This window comes from Mus caroli, unplaced genomic scaffold (genome assembly GCF_978045245.1).
Source record: "Mus caroli unplaced genomic scaffold, Mus_caroli_1 scaffold_6, whole genome shotgun sequence".
Lineage (NCBI taxonomy): Eukaryota > Metazoa > Chordata > Mammalia > Rodentia > Muridae > Mus > Mus caroli.
Window position 1 is genome coordinate 116,500,032 of NW_028227261.1, and position 24,437 is coordinate 116,524,468.

Sequence of the window (24,437 nt, forward strand, 5' to 3'; positions counted from 1 at the left end):
TTCACTATCTTATCATCAGCCTATCCCACAATCACTCCCCATTCCTTCAATATCCCCATCTCACCATCCATCCATCCCTTTCTCCTCTGAAAGGGTATAGGCTCCCTTGGGTATCCCCCTAACCTGATTTATCAGATATCTGTGGGGCTAGGCATATCCACTCCTACTGATGCCAGACAAGACAGTCTGCCTAGAATAACATATTTTGCATACAGGCAACAGGTGTTTGGATGGCTTTGCTCAATTTGTTCAGGGCCCATACGAAGATGAAACTGAACAACTGCAGCATATGAGTATGTGTGTGTGTGGGGTGGGGCAGACTAGGTCCAGCCAATGTATGCTCATTGGTTGCTGGTTCTGTCTCTGAGATCCCAAGGGTCCAGGTTAGTTGACACTGTTAGTCTTCTTGTGAAGTGCCTATCTCCTTTTGGACCCTCAATCCTTTCCCTGAACTCTTCTATAAGAGTCCACATGCTACACCCATGGTTTGGCTGTGGGTCTATGCTGGGTGAGGCCTCTGAGGACAGTCATGCTAGACTCCTATCTGTGAGCATAACAGTATCATTAATAGTATTATGGTGCTTGACAATAGAATGGGCTTCTAGATGAGCCAGTTATTGCTTGGCCATTCCTTCAGTCTCTGCTACATCTCTTGTCCTTATGTTTCTTGTAGACAGGATAAATTTTGGGTTGCAAGTTTTGTGGGCAGTTTGATGTTCCTAACACCTTACTGGAGTTTCTGTCTGGCTACAAGAGATGGCCTCTTTTGGATCCATATGCTAAATGCTGTGAATCACAGCAAAAAAACAAACAAAACAAAACAAAACAAAACAAAACAACCCAAAAAACAAAAAACAAAACGCCTTTAAAAACTCATCAACACCTCCCCTATGCCAGGTTTCTGGCTCATCCTCAAGATAGCCGCTACCTTCAATGTTATTAATGTTGGAGAGAGGAAGTATAGAGTTATTGGAAGAAGGATAAGGAAGGGGGATAAGATGGAAATGTACAATTTATTTGTTGAGCAAAACTAAGGCAAACCCAAAAAGAAATGAACAATTGTTTTGTTGAACAAACCCCCCAAAATCATGATGACTGTGTTTTTATAAAGTTATGGGAAAGAAAGGCCAAATTTCTGCATGCAATAGCAAAATTGATGGTGACTGCATAGCAGTGCACAAGGACATGAAAAAGTTAAGATTAAGGTTAGTCACTTAGTAAACATGGCTATAAAGAATATTTGTTCATTACACATAGGATGAGTTACTTAAGTATAAGTGTTACACCAAATACATAAAGATATATCAAATTTTATTTTTAATTCTTAAATATTTGATATATGTGATACACTGAAACAGATATGTATAAAGTGCTTTGTACTTTAGTGTGTATATGTGAATTTAATTTTAGTGTTGTGTGTATGTGCATGTGTTGCTTGAGTCATGTACTTTTTAGCCTGGTGTGTGTGTGTGTGTTTACACAGTTGATCATGCATGTTTTTATGGCTGTTTGTGTGTGCATGCCAGAGAAAGATATGGAGTGGCTATTCTTTATTGCTTTACTTCTCGCTCTGTGTGTATATATACATATATATTCAACTAAGGTCTTGTTCTGAACTTATACCTGACTGATTTGCACAGTCTCACTTGTCAATGTTCATCATGAATCTGTTTCTACCTGCTACTCCAAAATTATGTGGCTACAAGCTATCTTGAGTTTACCAGCTTTAAACACATCTTCTTTCATGAGGATGGCAATCCAAACTGCAGTTCTCATGGATGTGTGTCAGGGTATTTAACAACTTAAATATTTAAACATCTTTGGACCAAGTTTTTAAAAGGGGAATGATCATATCTAACTTTAAATACCATAAAAAAGTGTAGAATTTATAGTTTATGTCTTAAGTCATAAAAGCAGTTCATAGCATGATAAATTAGCTTGAAGCTGTGTTCTCTTAAGTTAGTAAAAAGATTTCTTTCAAAATAACTTTCTTAAAACAGTTATAAAACCAGCATTACAGGATCATCTTCCAACATGTAATTTATGTGTTATTCTATATGCCATGTGATAGTTTGCACTGTTTTGGCTGTTTCAGTATATCATCATCGCAGATTTGTTGCCTTGTTGGTAGCAATCAGAGCCTGGTTGTCACTAGAATGGATAATTACCATTTCTAACTTTTACATTTGCATTTTCTAAATATTTAAGAAGTACATCCATTTTTGTCAATAATGACACCCAGTAGGAAGTAGATTTTCACGTGATTATATCAGTCATCTCAGGAATCTTAATGTTTGGTAATTTTACCCCTACCAGAACAACAATTACCCCTAAATTGCACTGCCTAGACTGCACCAGGCTTTTAAAGAAAAAAAAAAAATCAAGTAAGAGTAAATAACACAATTTACAAGCTAGTCAAATTAGAGGATTTATTTATTTGTTATCGAAGTAGGATATTAATAATGGCAATAGCTATATAATACCATTGGATAATTTGATAAAATGACTCTGCTGCACAAGTCAGGGAAGTGAAAATGATGAATAAGATAAGAACAAATTGATTTTGTGAAAAGGCTAAAGTTTAGCTACATTGCTGGATGTCCAATTTATCATTAGTTGATGAGCTTACAAAATGGAAAAGAAAAAACAGTATTCATATTTAATTCAATACTACAATCTTTATGTAGAGCTTAGCATATTTAGATCGCTGTGAAGGTATGCCACATAAATGTTCTGGGATACCTAGAAAAGCATTTTAATTTTCAACGCATACGTTTGTCTTCAGTAAAAGTGGAATTCAAAATACATTGGTCCTGCTTTTCAGTGCAACCTCATTACTGTTCAGTTTCCAGTTTGTCATATTATAAATATCACTTTCAAGTTCATAAGCAGCCCAGAAGTAGATAAGCATAGTGTAATATTTCATTTTTTTACCTTTTCTACTGCATTATCAAATGAATTTTCTTCTCAAAATTATCCCCCTACCCTTTTGCAGTGATCACATCATATTTTACAGATTTATATCTACTTTTAACACTGCCCATAATGATAAACACTCTCATACTGCTCATAGAAATATTGCTGGATTCCTTTAAAGGGAAATTTTGATTCTTGCACTTGTTTGTTTAAACTTGGTTCATTAACAAGGTTTTGGATATGCAAAAATGAAAATTAATAGAAAATAGAGCTCTACCTATCTATCTATACTGTAATTGTAACTTTAGAGAACTGTAAAAGTATGAGAAAAGTCTAGTGAGAACTCTTATTCCATAATGTCACCATATCCAGATCCAAGTCTTAATCAAGATTTAGAAAAAGAGGTCATTCATAAGTTTCAGATTCATGACAGTGCAAAACCTTTCATCTATTCTCCTGTGATGAACAAGAGACCAACACTTTATAAAAGAATTCTTGACAAATTGTAAAGCAAAACGTAAACTATCAATATGATGAATGATTATTAGATAATTGGTAATCTCATATTTAAAATCAATGCAGATATGTTTAATAAAAAAATAACAAGGTTGCCAACTAAAAACTATCTAGAACCAATTCCTTAGTACAGATTTTGATCCCAATGGAGGTAATGTCATATAAAAAGTTACAATTATGGACTTTAAAATTTTTATGTTTATATAAACTTATGTGTATGTATATATTTAGCAAATATATAACAATAATTATTTAAGTGTTAGTATGCTATTATTGAAGAAGATATATGTTCTGAAAAACATAAGAAACAATACTTATAAATATTATTTGGCTCATATCGAAGAAATTTCAGTGTCCCACATTTACATATTCAACTGAAATTTCAGTCAAAGCTACTACAATGAATTCCCATTCCATCCTTTTCATATTATAAACATAGTGATATGACTGGGCATGCCTAAAATCTCTGTGTTTGCTAGTGCTTGACAAATACAGAGCTGGATGCTCACAGACAACCATTGAACTGAACACGGTGTCCCCAATGGAGGAGTTAGAGTAAGAACCAAAGGAGCTGAAGACGTTTGCAGCCCCATAGGAGGAACAACAATATGTATCACCAGAGCTCCCAGGGACTAAACCACTAACCAAAGAGTATACATTGAGGGACCTATGGCTCCAACCGCATATGAAGCAGAGGATGACTTTGTTGGACATCAATGGGAAGAGACAGCCTTGGTCCTGTAAAGGTTCAATATTCCATTGTAGGGAGTAGCCAGGACAGGGAAGCTGGAGTAGGTGGGTTGATGAGCAGAGGAAGTAGGGAATAGGGGGTTTTTAAAGGGAAAACCAGGAAAGGGGATAACATTTGAAATATAACTAAAGAAAATATCTAATTGGAAAAAAAAAAAGAAATTCAGAGATTAAAAATCTCTGTATCTGAGAAAGAAGCAGGAGGATTGGGTGAGCTTGATGCAACACTAATCTGATCTACATAAAAGAGTTCATAACAGCCCAAACCACTCAGCAATAGTAAGGAAATCAAGAATACGCATTCTATAAACGTTTTAAGCCAATTGTAGAAATTTGATCAATGCAACTAAATACAAGCCCATTTATTTTTCTGACTACTGCTTGTCTTCTTCACAGGCATAGCGAATTTTCCTGTACCTGGTCTCCCAAGATAGAAACCACTGTCTTCTGACTTAATAAACAAAGGCAAAAATGCCATGTCAACTTTAATATTATTATCATGGCAACAAGTTAAAAAATTGTAGACTTTAGAATTAAAAGAACTTTTTGAGCATAGCATTATTTCTTAAGTCAGGCTGTATTCTCTTATTCCCTTTTCATGAATGATTCTTTTTCAAAACCATATATATTATGAATTGTAGTTTCTACTTTTCATCACTTTTATGATATAGAGAAGTTTTGTACTTCTTTTCTGCCACTCAATACTAGTTTACTACACATTACTTACACAAAGGAACAAGATTTTAAAACCAACAACTTCATATACTAAATAAAGTATGGAATGTAAATTTCTAGTAATTGAATATTTTCAGGTCAACAATCTTTCTGAAATATTCACATAAGTGCCTGAATGTCTATTATAGGTATGTGCATAGACATATCTCCATATCATTTCATAGTATCATTTGATTTAGGTTAATCTTAAATGTCCATCATGTGATAGATTATAATATTATGATTTCTCAACTCAAGTTCAAAATTAAAACTTATTTCATATATAATGTCAAAACCATAAACATGAAACTAGTAGATTAATTAAAACTATATATAAATATTATATATAATAACATATAAAACATATAAATATATAAAACCTATAACACTATCTATCATTTTTTTATTATTATATTGGTGGTTTTAGAATGCTCTGATATAGTTGTCCTACCTGTTCCATTATCACATCTTTTTACTTTATATTGATTAATTCTATCATTTCAAAGTGATTTTTTTCTTTTAATAAAAAGGACAATTGGCTTCTAGAAGTCAAGGTGGCAAGGAGACTGAATAACAATTTATTTTGTTGCCTTAATCCTAAAAAGGGAGAGAGTTCTTTCTCTTACCACATCCAATTTTTTCAGCTAACTCTAAGATTCTGGGCATACTATATATTACTCATGACAGGGGACGAGAAGACTATAAAACCATATAGTATAATTTCTCCTGCAAACATCTTGCATTTGTTGAGAAATATTTCTATATAAAGAAAGTAAAACATTAAGAATTGGTACACTCATATAAAATAAAGCATCACTCTGCATTCAATGACAATAAACTCCTGGGACAGGGAAACTTTATGTATATTAGGAGTTATGTATTCCTCATTCAATACATTTCCAGAAATACAATGCATCTATCTTAAGAGCAGATGCTCTTCTGAAACCTTTTTCTTATTACATATAAACTTTCAGTTATATGTGATGAAGTAATAGTACATTTTTGAAAATAATATTTATTGACTGTATTACATTTAATATTTTGAATTTCTAGTTTGTTTAATGAGGTCAATTTATGTAAACTATGTATTATTTTAAGTACATGTTAATAACATTATTGAATTTCTACTTAGGTTATTTACCTATAAAATATAACAATTTTTCTTGGTTTCTATGAGACTTTTGTCTATTTTACCTCTGCATTAATTCCTATGAGATGTGGTTTGGCACTTTCTGAGAAGTGTCTCCCTCTATATTGACTTAGCTCTCATAGCATATTATTATATTAAAAAGAATATTTTTGTTGGGTAGGAAGTAAGCTGTTATTTCACATAGATATGAGATTTAAAGAAATAAACTAGTTCTAAATCTCTTTGGATGCATATATAAAATCTTAATGGGCACCAATTTTGTAGATTAAAAGTAGAGAAGTAAGAATCCATTTTGAAAATTATTTCATCATCATTCATATATGGGAAGAGGCCATGAACATTAATGTCCAGAGATCTCCATCTCATATATTTCACCATGTTATGGGATATTAAAAAATTGGGAACCATATCCACTTGAAATTTCACATTTTTACTCATCAAAATTACAACTTACACTTCCCAAAGATACTCGGTAGAATTTGAGTTACTAACATAAGCTAACACAATGTTTTTGAAAAAAAAAAAAAAAGTACTGCTAAAGTACTCATTGTTCAGTTCAGAATACCTAGTACGGATATCTACTTAATATAAATTGATTCATTATGAGGTTTTATTTCAGCTCAGTAATCCTTGACTGGCAAAATAGACTTTCTGAATATGCTAGATATATTTAGTTCAATTGATAATGTTATCTGCTGACAAAACAAAACAGAAAACAAAAAAAAAAACAAAAACAAAAAGCAAACAAACAAAAACCTAGTTTCTTTCTTATATACATATTGCAATATTTACATTGACTTTTAGAATCTTATTTACTTCATTATTCTTTGGCCTCAATAGTTGTTCTTAATTTAAAAGATGGTGGTGAATAGAACATTCTTTTAAAAAAATACAAAAAATGTCTTAAAAAGTATAATCATGTGAATTTCTCTTCATTCTACTGGCCCTCTGGGTGTCTCTCCTGTCTCTAACCCATACCTGATTTGCACCCTATTTTTCCCTTCCCCTACCTTCTCTCACCTACATCCCTCCTTTCCTACTCCCATGATGATTTTTCCCCTTCTAAGTGAGACTGAAGCATTCATACTTGGGCCTTCCTTCATGCTAAGCTTCATATAGTCTGTGAGTTATCATGGGTATTCTTAAAGTTTTGGCTAATATCCACTTATCAGTGAGTACACACCATATATGTTCTTTTGGGGCTGGTTTGCGTTCCTCAGAATGATATTTTCTAGTTCCATCCATTTGCCTACAAAATTCACAATGTCTGCATTTTTAAGAGTTAAGTAGCATTCCATTGCATAAAGGAACCACATTTTCTGCATCCATTCTTCAGTTGAGGGACATATGAGTTGTTTCGAGCTTCTGGTTATTACACATATGACTATTGTTAACATAGTGGTGCATGTGTGCTAGTAATATGGCATAGCAAGTTTTGAATATATGCCTAGGAGTGGTATGGCTGGATCTTCAGGTAGAACAATGTCCAATTTTCTGAAGAGAAAAAAAAAATCATATTAATTACCAGAGAGTTTGCACAAGTTTGCAATTCCACTAGCAATGAAAGACTGCTCCTCTTTCTTCACATCCACACCAGCATGTGCTGTTGCCTGTGTTTGATCTTAGCCATTCTGATTGGTGTAAAGTAGAATTTCAGGGTTGTTTTGATTTGCATTTCCCTGATGACTAAAGATTTTGAACATTTCTTCAAGTACTTCTTGGTTATTTGAGATTCATCAGTTGAGAATTCTGTTTAGCTCTGTAACCTATTTTAATTGGGTTATTTGGTTCTTTGTAGTCTAACTTCTTGAGTTCTTTATATATTTGGTACATTAGCCCACTATCGTTTGTAGGGTTAGTAAAGATGTATCCCAATTTGTAGGTTGCCATTTTGTTTTATTGAGAGTGTCCTTTGTCTTATAGAATCTTTTCAGGTTCATGAGATCCCATTTGTCAATTACTGATCTTAGAGCCTGGGTCATTGGTGATCAGTTCAGAAAAATTTCCCATGTGCCAATGTGTTTGTGGCTATGTCCCCTTTTTATTCTATTAGATTCAATGTATCTGATTTTATGTGTAGATCCTTGATTCACTTAGAATTGAGCTTTGTGTAAATTGATAAATATGGACCAATTTTTGCAATCTTTTATATGCAGACCGTCAGTTAGACCAACACCACTTGCTTAAGATGCTTTCTTTTATCCACTGTAGGTTTTTGGTTCCTTTGTAAAAGATCAAGAGTCCACAGGTTTTTGGCCAATGTGAAGTGGGAGACAGGGGAAACCTCTGGAAAGTCTCAGACACCTAGGAGGTGAGAGGCTCCCAGGACTCGTTGGGGATGAGCTTCACCAAAATGTCCAACAGCGTGATGATGGAATCTGAAGAGAACACCTCTAGTAAATAGACATGGGCCCCAGTTGAGGGATGGGGCCACCTACCCACCTCACAATTTTTGACCCACAATTGTTCTTTTCTAAAGGAAATGCATGGAAAAAATACAGCTGAGACTAAAGCAAAGGACATCCAGAGAATGTCCCTCTTGGGATCCTTTTCATGGATCCTACAGACACCAATACCCAACACTATTGATGAAGTCATGATGTGCTTGCCGACAGTAGCTTGAAAATGGCTGTATGTCCTTTGGCTCTACCAACACTTGACTGAGACAGATGCAGATATTTATAGCCAACCATTCTACTGAGATCTGGGACTTCTATAGAATTTAGGGTAAGGACTGAAGGAGCTGAAGGGGATTGAGACCCCATAAGAAGAACAACAGTATCAACTAACAAGGGTCCCCAAGCAGTATCAGGGAAAAAGCCACCAACCAAAGAGCACATATGGGCTGGTCAGTGGATCCTGCTACATATGTGGTGGAAGACTGACTTGTTTGGCTTCAGTGGCAGGGGATGTGCTGGGTTCTGTGGTGGCTTGATGCCACAGATTGAAGGGAAGTAGAAAGGCAAAGAAGGAGTGGGTGGGTATTTTGAGGAGTACCCCCTTAGGGGAGAAGTGAAGGATGAATGGGCTGGAGGACTCATGAAATGGGAAGCAGAAAGGGGGAAACATTGAAATATAGATAAATAAAATCATTAATAAAAAGGCATAGTCATTGCCCTTCAATAAAATGCAAATTAAAGCACACTGAAATTCTATCTCACCACATTCCCTTCAAACTGCTATTTTCAAGAAATAAATGAAAATAAATGCTAGTAAGAATGTGAAGAAATTGGATCCATATTTCACTGTTGACCAGAATATAAACTGGTATTGCTACTATAAAAATCAATGAGGGTGTCCAAATATGATAAAAAATAAAGGTATCACAACATCAAGCTTTGCATGGACTCATCCTTCTACAAAGACATTTACCTAACCATATTCATTGTTGACCTAGTCACAATATCAAAGAATGGAATCAACCTAGGTGTCAATCAACAAATGAATGGTTAAGGAAAATGTACTACATCCATTCAATGAAATTGTATTTGGCTATAAAGAAAAATGAAATTTAGAGAACTTGGAAAATGAATTGAAATGGAAAATATTATATTAAATGGGGTCTGAAAGATAAAAAAAATCTCATGCTTTCTATAATATGTATATTCTAGCATCTATTTTTATATATGCTATTTGTCAGCATAAGCATTTTTGTGAGGTAAAGAAAACAACAACAAAAACAGCAAGCCATTGGAAGGAAGTGGGGAGACCTTTAAGAAGAGGAAGTAGATCATATGAAATTATTAAATGAATATAGATGGTACTTGGGAAGGAAGGACTATCTCAGTTTTGGAAAAGATCAGGGAGATAGGAGAGAAAAAAGATGGGGGAGGATCAATGAAATGAAAAGCTGTAAGTAATACCTGTTATGAAGGTTCATAATAGATAAGTGAATCAATCCTAAGATACCTTGAGTACAGAGTCCTAAATGAGAAGACAATCTTCCCATAAATTAGTAAATAATATTTCTAGATTTAAAAATAATCACTTCCCTACAATTAGCTGGTGTGGGATACCCCCGAGACACTTAAAGCAACACAATCATTTACCATAGCTATTGATTTTACACCATAACTAAATGCCAAGATAAATACTAAGATACCACATGGTTTTGACAAGGGGCATAAAGAAATCAAGCTGGAACAGGAGTTAATTCTGTCCCCTCATTGTGTTGGAAGAAACCATGTAGGATGCTGGTGAAGAATTGTCAATATAAATCTTACTTAGCCATGAACCTTGGATGCTAGATCTTTAACCAACTAGACACAGTGATCACACAAGTGTTATAATGCCAAGGCAGTAATGGGGATAACAAATCACACTTTGATAACATTTTAGTTCCTTTCTACTGGAGCATCTAATACCATAAATATGACTCAAATTCTGTTGCCGTGAAGGTCATAGAAGAAGCTACTATTATTGTATTGTTAGATGAATATGATATACATATCAACTTTCCATCTAAATAATTACATTTATACTTGCAGAATAATCTTCCAGTCAAGTTTTGTTAGAAAGATTCTTTTTGAAGTGGACAGTGATAACTGCCAAGATTCACAGATTTTCAAAGTCTGAGCATAAAGGAATATTGAATTTGAGTCTAAATTGGGTTTCTGTGTCATCACTCACAAGACTCAAGAATATCAAAAAAAAAATTACAAGAGACAAGGGACATACTTAATGAAATGTTCCCAACATGATATCCCTGTTATACTCTTGATCCCTGACCAATTGTTACTACTGGATATTGCCCTGAAGAATATTGGGTATGTAAGGATCCTGTCGCTTGGTGGGGGGAGAACTCTTGGTCTGTAAATACACGGTCACTTAGGGGAGATGGTTCCATGAGCTCCACTCCCAGAACTCATAGGCAGAAAAACTGTTGATCAGGAAAGAGTTGCTCATGAGATTTCCCCTCTCTGCATATATACATATATATGTGGTTAATGTCCAATGAGAGAGACAGATCAATATTTACATCCCAGCGAATGGCAGGAAATGCAGAAATTTAGGGCTGCAAATGTTCTGAGAATGTGTAATGGTTGTCAGTTCATGCCAAATACAACATTTTTTTAAGGCTGAAACAATATTTCAGAATTGGAGAAAAATGTATGAGTCAGAAGACAGGTCAAAGGGCTACATACAAAATCTCCTTCTTCTGGATAAGACAAGCACTGCGTGCATAAAATCATACTAACTACTTTACAGATGCCTGCCAAGGGTCTGCAAAAGAACGGACCAATTAGCAGCTCAATTTGGATATAGGATGAGCTCAGGGGTCTCTACCATTCTCTGCTGAACAATTGACTATTGATAGTCAGAAAGTTATGCTCATTTAGTTCTACTGTGTATCCCTGTTGATCATACTCATTTTCAATAGACAGTCCCAATCAGGTGATCACAAATATGGTACTGCCTAAACTTAAGTCTTTCATAAAACAAAACAAAAAAGTGATGAATCTCGAAAGGAATTTTTTAGGAGGAAACTGAAGGATTCAAGGTACATGAGCAATGCAAAAGGAGCTGGATGTATCTGGAATGTGTGAAATTAATAAAGAACCATCTTTTTTAATGAATAAAGAAAAGAAGACAACTCAGAGTGCACCTAGTAGTCAAAGGTATGTACAAAACAATAAGAAATAAAAATATGCTCTCAGCAATCCTTACCCACAAAAAATTCAAATGATTTTTTTCTAAAATTGAAAGTTAAAGAAGTGACTTATGTTATTAAAAATAATATTTAAAATAGTTGATTGCTTTGGTATTAAGTTAGGGAAAAATTCTCCAATCTGGCATACAAGTTTTGTGTTCACTAGCATTTTAAGTTTACTCTACTTCTAAGCATTAACAATAACCCCAAGCTCTCCAAGCTTCCTCACATATTGTACAATTGTGTTTTCTCCCAGTTATGTCTGGTAGTAAGAAGGAAGTAAGCCATGAGTGAGGCTGGTGGGGAAAAGACATATTTTAATATTACTGTGTTCATTCTACTTCAAATTTGGAACTTACTATAGTTTTATGAATGCAAAATTGTACTGGTGTGAAGTTACAATGTGAAAACCTCAACCTCAATTTTTGTGCATAGGTTATAAAGTAAGAGTGTTGATAGAAATGTCTATTCTGAGAATTAAGTTCTCTGCCTGTCTCTCTATATGTGTTTCTATTTTGTCCCTGTCTTTGTCTCTGTCTCTCTGTCTCTTGGTCTCTCTGTCTGTTTGTTTGTCTCTCTGTTTCTCTCTCTGAGTTGGCAAACACAGTTTATCAAAAAGAAAGAACAAACAGAAAAAAGAAAGGAAGGAAAGATGGAGGAGAGAGAAAGAAAGAAAGAGAGAGAGAGAGAGAGAGAGAGAGAGAGAGAGAGAGAGAGAGAGAGAGAGGGAGGGAGGGAGGGAGGGAGGGAGGGAGGGAGGGAGGGAGGGAGGGAGGAAGGAAGGAAGGAAGGAAGGAAGGAAGGAAGGAAGGAAGGAAGGAAGGAAGGAAGGGAAAGAAAGGAAGGAAAGAAGGAAGGAAAAGAGAAAAAAGAGAAAGCAAGAAAGGAAGGGAAAAGTAAAAAAAAAATATTTAGCAGAGTTGGCAGGGGAAAAATCAAGTCTGAAGAAATTACTTAATGGAAACATACTCAAGTGTGTATTTTAGAGATAGAATTTCAAAAATAACCAGGCTTTTATCCCAAGTATTCAAAGTTCCTTAAACTTTTGTGCATTTCACTCAGTCTTCCAGTATCAAATCAGATACATAATGCCCAATTACTTCTCTTTTTGTGTTTTGTTTACACTTGTATATGGGGGTGGATTTGTGTTTGAGATGGTGTTCATGTGTGAGAATATAAGCATGCATATGCCAGGGTGCACACTACTGATCATGCGTGGGGATTAGAGAACACCTCCCATGTTGCAGCAGGCATGCTGGAATTGCAGGTATGCATGAGAGTGCTAGGATTAAACAAGTTTTAAGGATTTAAACTCAGGTTCTCACGGTGTTGAAGCAATTAGCTATCTGTTCTACCCTACTTACTACATTTGTTTATGAGTTGTGGTTGGGATTAAACCATGAACCACGTGCATTCTAGATAAGGACTTTGCCACTAAGGTATATCTTGCAACTTCTAATATGTTCTTAAAAAAATTGGTACGGAGTCTTTTTTCCTTTCCATTTGCATTGGGAAAACCATGATAATTTACATGTTGCCTAAGTATTTATAACTAGTTAAAATCAAATATCACCCCCCCAAAAAATAACCCCACAAATTTGCTTCCCATTCTCATTTCAACCACTTACCATTTTGTTTTTATTTTTTTCATTATTATATTTATTTACATTTCAAATACTGTCCCCTTTCCCACTCTCACCTCTGCAAACCCCCATTCCCCTTCCCTTCTACTCTAAGAGGGTACTCACCAACCAACCCATCCACTGCCACCTTACCCCTCTAGCATCCTCCTTCATTGGAGCAAAAAGCCTCCATATAATCAAGTACCTCCCCTCCCACTGATGCCAGATTAGGCAATTTTCTGCTATACATGTAGAGGGAGCCATGGGCTCACCCATGTATACTCAATGGTTGGTTGTGAGCATTTGGCTCTGTCTCTTTTAGGCTCTGGCAGAGAGCCTTTCAGGAGACATCTGTATCAGGCTGCTTTCAGCAAGCACTTCTTGGCATCCACAATAGTGTCTGGGTTTGGGAACTGTATATGGGATGGATCTCTGGTGGGGCAGATTATAGATGGCCTTTCCTTCAGTCTCTGCTCCACACTTTGTCTTCATATTTCCTACCATGAATATTTTGTTCCCTTTTCTGAGAAGGATCAAAGCATCGACACTGTGGTCTTCCTTCTTCTTGAGCTGCATGTGTTCTGTGCATTGTAATTTGGATATTCCAAGTTCTTGAGATAATATGAAGCATCCACACTTTGATCTTCCTTCTTCTTGGACTTCATGTGGTCTGTGAATTATATCGTGACTATTCCAACCTTTTGGGCTAATATCCCCAACCCCTTCTTAATACTATTGAATTTCATTTGCTCTGCATTCTCTACAAGATATCATTCTTACGATGAACATTTTGGGCCGTTCCAGAGTTTTACTCATCACATTAAAATATATTTACCTTAAAGTAAAATGTTTGAAGGAAAGAAAATATTAGAATCAGTGTGACTAAGAATTGTTAGACATTTGTTGGGAGCTAAAGTGGTTGTTGACAAGTGGCATTTAAAATGGCATCCCCACAGCTCTTGTAGATTTTTAAATAGAAATATCCTCATGAAACCTTCTAAAGTCACACTGCTAACATATTTTAGAGGTTAGTTCAGGAAAATGTTGGCTGCAGAGACATTCAAATAAGGAAATACATGTAGTTGTTTATAGATAATCAAAGGTACAGAACCCTACCAAATAGATTGCTTAACTAATATAATCTGAGTAGGGCATTTAAATTAACAAACAAATGTATTCTTAGGGATTTACAGTAGAGTGAGGGTTCACTCTACATTAAGATTTATTTTGCCTTTCCATATATGTATCTATAAAAGATCGAAGTTTTGAATTCATGTAACCACAATAAAATGGTGGCAGTGATTCCAAGTAAATTTAATAACACAACTAAGCTATAATTTCCTCTATATTCACTAATAAGAATCATCTGTCTTGAAGTCACTTGCTGCCTTATGAACATGCCAGAGTGAGTGTCCCTGTCCCTAATATCTTCTCTAATGAATTTCTCTCTCTTTTTTTGTCACATTTGCCCAGCTTAGACCTATGTTCACACTCAACATCACTAGGGAAGTAGTGATGTGCTTTTGTGTGAGGGTTTAAGGTACCACACAAATGAAAACTCAGAAGGGAGAAAGAAAAGTAACCAGAATACTTCCTAACAGTCCTCCTCAAATCATAAAAATCAATTAATCAATTCCTATCAATTAGAAAACAATCATTTACTTGAAACTTCAAACTGGTTTACATATAGAAATAACCTTTTTGTTTACATAGACTGAAATCTTAAGAGGGAGATGCCTTTTAGGCATAGTAAAATCCAGAATTCAATTATGCTAATGAGAACTCATATTCTGCCCTGCAAACTTTCTCTTATCTTAAATGATCTTCATAATTAAGACCTGGACCCTTTCCATGGTGTTAACTTCCATCAAGTTTGTGTACTTAGAGGAAGAGAAAAAATTTCCATCTAAATTTGGAAACATTGTTCTTTCAATAGAAAGTTTAACTAGGTCTACTATGGATAACATTGTAATGAACAAAGCATTAGTTTCAGGATTTTAACAATACATAATCTGGGGCTGGGAAGATGACTGCAAAGTTAAGAGTACTTGCTGCTCTTGCAGAGGACTTAAGTTAGGTCCACAGAACCATATCCTAATATGCCACCCTCTTCTGGTAACTTCAACAGACACTGAACAAATGTGGTTCACTTACATGAACCACAAGGAAAATACTCATACGCGTAGATCATGAAATAACAATGAAAAAATAATGTTCACACATTAGTAACAGGCCATAGAAGTCCCTGAGATGGAACTGATGTGAATTCCCACTTCTGAGGATTAGTTTTCATAGCATCATGCTTTCCAAAGGAGGGAAGGAATGAAAATTCCTATTCATCTATGACTCCTTGAAACCATATAGTGACCAACATGGTTTGATAACCCTATTGCTACTATTGTGGCAACATACTTACCTTGAAAGAAGCTAACTGCTTTCTATTTGGAATTAAGGCCCTGCAACCAGACTGAATCCATGTTTTGTACTGGAAACCTAGCTAACACCCTGGTGCTACTAAAAAAAAAACAACTTGATTATTAGAGGAGAATACATAAACACTAATTTACTACAATAGCATAATCCAGAAAAATAATCTATAAACATTCTTCCTCATACCTACAGATGAGTGTAGTCCTCATCTCAGATCAGGAGCACATCTCTTTGTAAAAGAAAAATACCACTGCAGAAAAACACAATTAATCTATGTGCTGAGTTGAACCTAGTCCAAATTGATACATTTATGAAACATTCCTGCTACTAAGACTCATAAATAATTGTAGAAGAGGGAACAGAGCAAGAAAAGGGAGTTTGCTTACAGATTGTGCCTCCTAGTAATATCAGAAGCTATAATTGAAATCTCACTAACATTACTGCTCAAACATGAGCTGAAAAATGAAGACATTAACGATCACAATGAACTGGATGGGGAAAAACCAATGAGGCTTCAACTCTACACTGTACGCATAATGCTCTATTGTGCACTGTCCAATTGTTGTATTATTCAAATTCTGACTTTTTGACTCCCATATCTGGTTGCAATTCTGACATGTGGAATGTTTATTTTAGTTATCTCCTTTCTTAATATTGAATAAACATTGCTCCCCATATATTCTCTGATTTGTTAATAAAAACTGATCAGCCAATGGTTGAACAGAGGAGAGAATAGGGCTGTAATTCTGATCCCAATAAAGATAAAGAGGGCAGAAAAGCGGATATGCCAAGAGGAAAGTGTCAAGGACACACCATGGGAACACACATCAGAGAGAGAGCGAGATCAATACTAAAATGCAACTATCTCAAGGATTATAGCTAGAAGGTAGGCAAAGTAGCTTTGAAGAAAGAAATATATTAATAACTCAAGGTGCTGTAAAATTTTCACCAAATAAATCTTAAAATCTCTGTCTCATTTATTTGGGACCTAGTTGGGATAAAGAAAAATTATCACTTCTAAAGTGATAATTCATAGGCAATTAAATAAATCTAGGAACAGCGTAAGTATTCCTCTCCAGGGTAGAATAACAATTCATTGTTCAGTACCGAACAGTAAACCCTGAAAGGGTACATGTCACGTACTTTGGTTGAGTCAGTTTGACATAGCGAAAGCTGGGAAACTGACCGATGAAGCAATGGGTTTCAAAGGGGACTCTCTTCCTGAAGTCTGACATTTTTCTCCCCAAAATTTTAAAAATCACAATATTAATCCTCCACTCACCATTAGTCTAATGTATAGACTCACGTGCACTCTATTAAGCATTACCTTATAGTAAATGCCTTTTAAGATTGAATTCTAACATAGCTAAAGCCTTTCCCAGTGTTCTAAGATCCCAGATAACAGCAAGGAGCTTAACCCATTCAGTAACTAATTTAGCTCTACCATAAAAAAATAAAACACTAGCCATTAGCTCAGTTATCTGCAAAAAGAGACTAAAAGTCTCACTGAGATAGAAATATTTACTACAAACTACATTCCACACCAGAGCAAGTTGATATACTATCCTGATAATGAAAATTCTCCAAATTATATATAATTTAACAAGGCCTAGAGAATTTCGGGGTCAGTGACACTACATTACTCTTAAAGCCTGTCAAGATTTAAACCCCCCAGAGCAATTAACAAAGTGTAAAACTTTTGCCTGGTCAGGGCTAAAGCAGGCGTTTGTCTCTAAGTAAACATAGTCTTTTTAAAGTCACTCCTCTTGCACCTGGGAAACTTCAATGTACCGTATCTGTTATGTTTTACAATTTATGATATTCGCTATAATATAATAGTCTCATGTTTTACCAAGAGATTACATTCAGATTCGACACCTCTCTTGTGTGTGTCTCTGTCTGTCCCATCCGACTCTTTGCCCATCTGCTCGAGAGAACTCTTTCCTACGCAGGCACGGGACCCAGAGGGTCTGTGGCAGGTACAGTATCGAAAGATGGTCTAGTCGGCCATCAATGGAAAGAGAGGCCCATTGGACTTGCAAACTTTATATGCCCCAATATAGGGGAATGCCAGGGCCAAAAGAATGGGAATGGGTGGGTAGGGAAGTGGGGGGCGCTATGGGGGACTTTTGGGATAACATTGGAAATGTAATTGAGGAAAATATGTAATAAAAATATTAAAAATTAAAAAAAAAAAGAAATAACATATAAGAACTCAGATAGTTTTTATAGATATATATCCTTATATGCATGTATTCATGCAATAACAACTAATAAGCAAGTTCTTGAATCTGAAGGAGAGGAGAATGTAGGAGTATTGAATGCTTTCCAAACTTCCTAATGCTATGACCATTGAATATAGTTCCTCATGTTGTGGTGACCCCCAAACATAAAATTAGTTCATTGCTACTTCATAACTATAATTTTGCTACTGTTATGAGCAATAATGTAAATGTCCAATATGCAGGATAACTGATATACAACCACTGTTGGGGTAGTGACCCATAGGTTGAAAAGCAATAGTTTAGACACAAGAAAAAGCAGCAAGAATGCTGTAATGAAAATACAACTTCAAATATGAACACATAGAACAGATGGCAGAACCATAAGTGTACAATTAAATGAAGGGATGTTTGGTGAATATCAGGGGAAATCAAAGATATACTTTAGAAATGAAAGGCGAAATTAAAATGTTTTAAAACTAAGAAAATGCTAGGGAGTCCTACCCATTTTTTCCCTTGTAAATCTAGGAAGCTGCAACAAAAATTTGTGAATGATCTTGAAAAACATTGTATTTCATTGATGACAAGCTTTGTCAAATTTATCACACCCAAATAGTATTCATTTCTCTAAGGACTTAATACAACATTTCTAAATATTGGTGTCTATTTTTGTAAACAATATTTGATATAAATTTTAACAAAAATCTCTTTTACCTAAAGATTTTACTAAAATAATTACAATGTTGAGGAGCGCAGGAGGTGGAGCCCGGTCCTGCAGCAACAGTCTGAGGGGCGATGCATGTGACTGGTTTTTTGTTGTGACTTGTACTCTAAGTTGGCAGAGTGCTTGCTCCCCATCAGTGAGGTCCTGGATTCAGTCCCAGCTCTGAAGAAAAACAGATGTACTTGAAAACTTGTTTTTGAAACTCGATATTGTTTATCTGGGACAAATCTCAAGGAAAGCTGCTGCATAATGGTTTTGACAGGTTCCTCCGATATCCTAGTGTGTGAGCTGCAGTAAACATAGCATTTAAGGCCCAATTTGCTCTTCCAAAGACTGCATTGCCTTTACTGAAGACCAGCTACATGAAATGGCACACTACATGAACATGACGAGTTGTCCTATGAAGGAACAGAGCCATCTGCAATAAAACTGCTGTTTGGAAACTTCATCTTCTTACTGAGCTTGGCTGTCTGCTACGTGCTCCCTGTGGAGTGGAACATCCATAAATATTTTAAAGCTACAGCTATGTGTCCCACCAAAAGTGCTGATGACTGAACACATGGACTCAAACATCATACATGGGTAAGCTCTCCCATCTACCACCGAGCTTCAGGTTTGTCAGCCATCTCTCTAGCATACACATTAAGCATTTGAAAATAGAAACTACTAATATTGGATAATAGCAAGGTTCAGAAGACCTTCCAGAGGTTTTTGAGGAACTTCTGTCCTCGACGAATTGATTATAGACTTCTACTTGCAGAAAAAACAAGAATGGCTGATTAGGAAAAAAAGCATATTCCCAAGGCAGGAGTTGGGCTGGAAGAAAGAGATAAGATGGAAAACCACTCTGTCATAAAGGACCTGGGCTCTTCAGGCTTACAGCCACACATCATGGCTCATCTTAATGGGTCCCTGGGTGCAACTTGGATCCTTACACTTGCTTGCAAGTACTTGGCCAACTGAGCCATTCCCCCAACTCTGTGTTTTCTTTTCTATACATCCTCAAGCTGCTATAAACAAAAGAGTATTGAGATTTTTTTCTCCATAAATCTGGGCCAAACTATGAAGATACTGTTTCCTTTTCCAGTGTCAGTCTCAGTCTATGGTAGGGGTCAGGAGTGAACCTGCCTGACTTCCCATTTAGAGTAATGCAGAGTAGCTTCAATGACAAGTGGCCCCAAGTACATCAATCAATAGGTTTCTCCATTGCTCACACTCTACAGCTCAGTTGGACACTACTCAACTAAGCTGCACATATATTCTCCCTCTACAGCCTGCAATAAAGGAGTGGATGCTCTCTAGAACATTCTAACTCCACTGCAGAGGCCCAGAAAAAAATAACAATCACTGGTTTGCACAATATATCTAAGGCTTAAGCTGGTGAGTCACACCCTCAACACCTGCTTCTCAGGTCACCTCATAAACCAGGTTTTATTACTATGCCATAAAAGAAAAGGAGACACCAGATCTTCTGAAATGCTTAAATAACTTTAAATTTTATTAAGTAAAAATTGCATAAACACAACCATAAGATAATGAATAGAAAAGTTAAATACAAAGAATCACATGCAACGTAGATTAGTATATAGCTGGTGGTTTCAAACCTAAATACTAAATCCCCAACTATGCACAGTGGGAATATTAATCTAATGAGAAAAAAATCTCAATTTCATCTTAATATATACCAAAACGTTTTGTGAAAAAAATTAAATTGAATAGAACTTTTCAAAAAGAAATAATTCAATACATCAATAGATGGGATTTGTCAATGAGACCTGAGATAGAAATGGACTTTTGCCATTATAGTTACTTCAAATAAACTTCCAAAACTAAGTCAGGTCTGGGAAAGAATGAGTCTTTAAATGGCCATGGTGCTTTTCTTACTAGTCCTGGAGTCCAGTCAGTAGTTTGGCTGCAGTTCTACATCCTGTAGAGGCCCAGCAGAGTACGGTGATGCAGAACAGCACCAGTCGGTGCAAATCGTTTTCATTTACGAAAACATAAAAAAAAAAATACACCTCTATACCCTGCTTCAATTTAACAGCATACAACATTAGAGATGCTAGTGAACGGCTTCTGCCTCTTCCTACTGATGTCCCTCTTGATCTTCAACAGGAAATGGCACCATGATGGGCATTCCTTTCTGAAATAGTTCAAACAAGCACTATAGAATGGGAAAATGACCCTTGGCCAAAGTTTGCAAATGAGTAAAGGAAAACAGTCAGTGGGGTAGGGCCAGGAAGACAAAACCAAACAAAAACACAAAAAAGACAAAAATACAAAAAACAAACAAACAAAAAAATAAAAAAAGCAACAAACAACAACAAAATCAAAACCACAAAGAAATAAAGAACAAACAACAAAATATAAAAACACAAACAAAATACAAAATTGAAAACACAAACCAAAAAAACCCAAAAACAAAACCACAAACAAAAAACAAACAAACAAAATGAATAAGAAACAAAAACCAAAACACAAATAAAAAATAATCAACAACAAAAAAATAGAAACAAACCCAAAAAGAAGAAAACACAAAACACAAACAAAAACAACAAACAAAACCAAAAACACAAACAAAAAAACATAAAACAAAAATACAAAACCTCTCAACCAATCAAAAACAAAAGATAAAATCAAGTACACAATCAAAAAACAAACAACAACAAAAACCAAAACACAAATAGACAACAAAACAAACCAAAAACACAAAACAAACAAATGAACAAACAAACAAAAACAATTGAGTGACTAAATCCAGCATTAAAACAGGGTTTCTTCAACACATGGTCTCCTGTGGGTTGGGCAGCAGCAGTTTCTAAGCTTGCAATAGTTGCATGCATCCTAGAGATGGCATTAGGGCATCAATCAGTCCCACATCCCACGTTAGAACTATATTGAAGAGAGTGGGCTTCATCTAGTCAGGCAGCCCAGTATGTGTTTTAAATCTCTTCTACTCATCCTTCCTGAGGTATATTAGAAACAGCAATGGAAAAGAACAGGGATGGGGACCATAGCAACCAGGTTGATGTTGTTACAGTAATTGACTGTGTAGGATTTCCCATACCATCCTCTTCCTGAAGGTGGGCATGTGTTGCTGAGAAAAGGTCACAGGTTGGTCCCTAGTGATATAATCTGCGTATTTACAGGTAAACATTCCACAGTCATTCCCATTCAGTTGCAGAGGAATCTCCTCTGATGTCACACTGTACTGCTTCCACTCCAAAGGGTCCAGCTCAATGTTCCTGAGTTTCTTGCTCTCTTTTTGTAAATATTGGAAGATGGTCTCGCAGATAGACTTCCCTGTCTGTCCCAGGGAATCGAAGTATACAATACTTCGTTTTCTTAAATCAATTACTACCAGGCTCCAATGTACCATCTGGTGAATAGGCACCAAGATGAGTTCTTTTTCAGAGAGATTGATGTCTCGAGTCCATCTTTTCAAGGAACTGTAACCACTGTGCTTTAGCTTGGGTAAAAGAAAGTGCTAAAGACATGAAGAGCTGGGTAGCCTTGGTTTTCATTTCTCTCAACAAGAAGGTTCATGTAGAAATTGATGACCTCATCATTGAGCCACTGACCATTCTTCAGGGTCTGAATATCTCCTCTGGTGATTTGCAACTTGAATCTGGAACTTAGGATTTCCTCTTGGGGTCCTGGACCCAATGCATTCTCAATTTCCTTCTCCATGTCCTCTGTAATATCAAAGATTTGATCCATTTCTCTGCCCTTTTCTTGGTCTATGAGAAGCTTTTTCTCTGCTGCAAGTACTGCCATCTTGTTGGGGAGTAAGCTATTGCCTCTGCAGCTATCCAGGATGATCTGAGCCCGTGTTCCCGGCTCCAAGCTGTTCCCCCTTCTTCCTTCGCCCTTTACACAACCTTTCTTCTCTGTAACAGATTTCTCCTCAGAACACCACTTCTTTCTTTCCTCTGGTGAAAGACATTCTTTTAGAGCAACAACAATAGATGGTTCTCGATCTTTCTGAGTTGTTTCTGATCCATGACTGTCTTCTGACTAGTCCCCTTTGATCTTCCAGGCGTTTGTAAGGATTCGATTAAGGTTTTGAAGCAATCTTCTGTACTTTTCCTTTTGGGGGCTTTGTTCGTTTTACCCCATGGCGGAATAGGGCCTTTCCAATATTCAAGCGAAAGCAACCTTTTGCCTGGCTCCTGGTGAGTACTCTCGGGTCGTTCGCCCTGATGTCAGAAGAATCACTTCTTCTAGTAGATGGTTGGTCCAAGGTTGCAAACCTATGAGGCTCCTTTATAAACAGTTGACTTTTCAGGTCAGGGTCAGTCAAAGAATGGAGATAATTAAGCTGTCATTATCAGAGACCAATCGGTGAATAGTCAGAGGTCGGCAGTTCACCAGGGGTCCACTCTGAAAAAGTTGGAGGAGTTCTAAGAATACTTCCTCAGGAGTATCCTTCTTGGGTGCTGTAACCAGCTAATTATCTAAACTTTGAAATCGGACTAATCGTCCTAGTTAATCACTAGTAAGACACCAGTCCTAAACCTAGCAGCTACCACATCAGAGGCAACCTCTCAAATGATGTTTAACTCAAAGTGTTGCCCCTAGACACAGCCTTCAAAGTTCCATAGCTGAGTGTGATGTCACCTGAAAGAACAGTAAGCAACGTTTTTGGAGGGTGGAAGCCCTCCACAACCCCAACTTGGTCCAGGATTTCAAAGCACTCCTTTGCCCAAGTGGGAAGTTTGAATATGTTAATACATATTTCAGTTCTTCCTCAGAGCACAGGGTTACTTAAATCATCTCAGCATAGTTCAGTTGGTCCTGAGTAGTACATTTGTCTTTTAAGAAACTGTCCCATCATGGTCAATTATAGAAATTTAAGTGTCCTTCTAAAGATCTTCTCACACACAATGTGCTTGCTAATTACAAAGAATAAATAGAATTTTACAGTCTTAAAACCTAGTAGGTAGTGTAGTGTGACAAAACTTGTTTCTCCTTTGCATAAGGAACCCAGGACAGACCACAGTGCCCATACCACCAAAGTCCTACTTGATGAACCGATAAGTTTTATTGGGGTTACATATAGGAATATGGGTGAGGGGTTACTTACAGGAGCAGAAATGACTCAAAAACAGCTGCATCCCCAAAGCCTACCCAGCATGTGTGACAGTTCATAAAACCTGGGAACTTGGAGAAACTGCACAGCATGTAGATGGATCAAAGGGCTGGAGAATGTCCATTCCAGGTGCCTCAGTTGGTCTAAACTTCTTCCAGACAATTGGTATGAGGGTTGCTCTTTTGAGAGTCTTCTTTGCAGCTCAGCTTCCTTACCTCTGAGAGGGACTCTCAGCTTTTATTGCTGTCTGGCAGGGATGGAGACTAGTGAATCTGATCAATTTCAGGGACCATTTTGAGATCTTTTGTTGCCTTCCTGCCTGAGGGGCTTCCTTTCAGACGGAATGAAGGGTGGAATGGTTCAGTGGTTCAGTATTGGAGGAAATTTGAGAAACTGGAACCATTTCACCAAGGATCAATCCCAAAGAGAATAAATAAAATATCACCATTGTCAATAGGATCCATTGAGAAAGATACATCACTGCTTCAGTTACAATCCTAGCGATAACACAAACCCTGAACTTCTCCCTAGAAAACAGTAGGCAGAATTCAATTGTAGCTGTAGTTACAGAGCTGGGTATTTTCTGTGGGTCCTGGAATCTGAACTCCAGCCACCATGATTAAACAGCAAGCACTTTACCTTCACACACAC

General features: G+C 36.4%; 2 pseudogenes; both read right to left on the reverse strand.

Annotated features, from left to right (window-relative positions):
- Positions 1-21,713: 21,713 nt before the first annotated feature.
- Positions 21,714-22,471, reverse strand: LOC110292487 (sentrin-specific protease 2 pseudogene; annotated as a pseudogene).
- Positions 22,472-22,751: 280 nt separating this feature from the next.
- The window catches only part of LOC110292484 (malate dehydrogenase, mitochondrial-like), a 93,180-nt pseudogene continuing 91,494 nt past the window's right edge, over positions 22,752-24,437 (reverse strand).